This window comes from Suricata suricatta, chromosome 6 (genome assembly GCF_006229205.1).
Source record: "Suricata suricatta isolate VVHF042 chromosome 6, meerkat_22Aug2017_6uvM2_HiC, whole genome shotgun sequence".
Classification (NCBI taxonomy): Eukaryota; Metazoa; Chordata; class Mammalia; order Carnivora; family Herpestidae; genus Suricata; species Suricata suricatta.
Window position 1 is genome coordinate 6346760 of NC_043705.1, and position 2847 is coordinate 6349606.

Here is a 2847-nt window from a genome sequence, read left to right on the forward strand (position 1 = left end):
CACACACACACACACACACACACACACACAATCACACTCATCTTGGTACAGAATGAAACCACTCCCTAATTTGTTTCATGTGTGATTTCCTTCCACCTTTAGTTTTATGGTTTCTTTGGTTTTCCATTTACATTGATTTCAGGACACATTTACCCCATGACTCTTACCCAAATCATCTTAACTGGACGGTAATTCAAAACTGAGCTTTGAGAAGCTGTCTAGAGACTCCGATTTGCTGGGAGGTATTCTTGGTATGCATTTTGTTTTTAGAAGGGTTTGGAACTCAACTGTAGGTCTCTTGGGCCGGCTTTTGTAGGCTGCCAGACAGGGAAACTTATATCATTGCAAGAACACCAGTGAAGTTATCATTTTTCAACAATCAAACGTCCTCTAATTTGTGAGGAATAAACTCTGAATGTTTGGGAGGAATTTAGGGAAGGAGACAAAGTTTATTGAAATCAGGGGGAGAAAGAGTCAGGATAGTAGAGAGACAAGAAAAGGATCTTAAAAGATAGGAAGGAAATGCCAAAGAAGAAAGACAAAAAGGAAAGATTCATAATGGATTCATCTGCTTCAGCAGAGTTAAGGAGGATTATTGATGTGTGAAGACTGTGGCATACAGGAGATACGATTTAACAGAAGGTGCTAAGAAAAGAATGAGAAGCAGGATTACCAAGTTATAAATCCACAGTAATGGTAGGGCACCTGGTTGGCTCAGTCAGTTAACCGGCCAACTCTTGATTTTGTCTCAGGTCACAATCTCATGGTTCGTGAGTTCAAGCCCCACATTGGACCCTGTGCTGACGGCGTGAATCCTGCTTGGGATTCACTCTCTCTTTTCCTCTATCTCTCTGTTCCTTCCCCACTTGTTCTCTCTCTCTCTCTCTCTCTCTCTCTCTCTCTCTCTCTCTCTCTCTCTCTCTCTCTCTTTCTCTCAAAATAAATTAACTTTAAAAAATTTACTGCATGACATTTAAGGAACCACTGGCCGAGGGCAGTAAATACTCAGGAGAGGTAACAGTTAAGAGTTGTCTTAGAGGTAAGATCAGTCTTGCAGAGTGTGTATAAGAGGTGCACAAGCATGAACAAGCACCAGATGAATAGAGATGCATGATTCCCTCGTTGGCTGAACCCAAATCCATGACCAGCCTTGAAATCAAGGAGGACTTCTGGAAAGCCTTGTGGGAGACGACAAAGATTACGTTCATCAAGACTTGAGAAAACAACCTCCACTCAGATCTGCTCTTTAAACTCCATCTTTTCCTCATGAACTTACTTTGGTGGCCTCCCTCGCCCCTAAGCCATGCAGTGACACTTAGCAGCAAGATGGCTCATTTGGTTCTCCTACCACTGTGGTTCACATCAGTGGATACCAAAGGCAGTGACCAAATAATGGGAAACACGAATGAACAGGAATCAATACCAATAAAGCGAGCATTCTGGGACAGGGTGGCCTACATCAGTTAGGTGTCCCCGGCATCACCCATTACAAATACATTTGGAAGTTCTCAGAAGGCAGAGCCCAACTATCTGGATGTGCTGCTCTCTCAGAGTCTACTCAGAGATCTCAATCGCGCCTCGAGCCCCCAACATCTCTCTAGTGTCTACTCAAAGTTTTTGAATTGTCCTTTCCTCCACGTTTCTTTAGAGAGACCAGAGCGGCGAGTAGGGAGGCTCAGACCAGCACAGACTTCCTGGGGGTCCCAAAAGGATGTGTGACAGTAATCTCCTACCTTCTGTACCCTTAGATCTTTCCATTTTGAGGAATTTTTACTTCTGAGTGCTTCAAATCACTGGCTGGAGGTGGCTTGCTGGAAGGTGATTAAAGGCAAGCAGCAATACTTCAGACAGCCTGGCTCTTCTTGACTGGCAGGAAAAATGTGAGATGCTCTAGGAAATACTGTTTGCTCTAGAGAAAGGGTGGAAATGATCCAAGTGTTCAATAATGCCTCAAAGGTAAAAAAAAAAAAAAAAAAAAAAGTTGCTATACATAAACACATATGGTGGAATAACACCGAACAGTTAAAATAATAGACCTAGATTGATACAAATTGGCACAGATAAAACATGAAAACAGTACTGATTCAAAGAAAATATGATAGGGGCACCTGGATGGCTCAGTCAGTCAAGCATCTGACTTTGGCTCAGGTCATGATCTCACAGTTTATGAAAATATGGACTAGATACTTGCAAAACTCTGACACTGGTTACCTCTGGGCAGTAAGAGGAATCTAAAAATAAGTATAGGAAAGGTTAGATGTTTAAAAAGTATCAGTAAGAATGCCTGCATGGCTCAGTCAGTTAAGCATCCGACTTCAGCTCAGGTCACTATCTCAGTTTGTGAGCTCAAGCCCCATGTAGGGCTGTGCTGACAGTGCAGAGCCTACTTGGGATTCTCTCTCTCTGCTCCTTCCTGATTTGTGCTATTTCTCTCAAAACAAACAAGAAAACGTTAAAAAGGTGTCTATCCAATGAATTATAATGAACTCAAGTTATCCATGGAGCATTCAATTTACATTTAACATCATCATTTATCCAGGAATCCCAGAAGAACCCACAGATAAACTAGTAGGAGTAAGAAAGGTTCCATAAGGCAGGTGGATATGAGATTAACAAATTTAAAAGTCCAACAAGTTTCTCCACACTTCGCAATAATCGCTTCCCGCAGCACCTGACTCCTACCCACAGACCCAGTGGTACTCTGCTCCATGCTTTCAGGGAAGTCTGTCTCTGAGCAGGAATAGCAACCAGAACTGTGTAAACAACCTCCCACCAAGTTATGTGAAATAAACTCTCAGGGTTTGAAACAGTCAGTGGAAGAGAGAAGTCAGAAAAATCTTCCAAGGA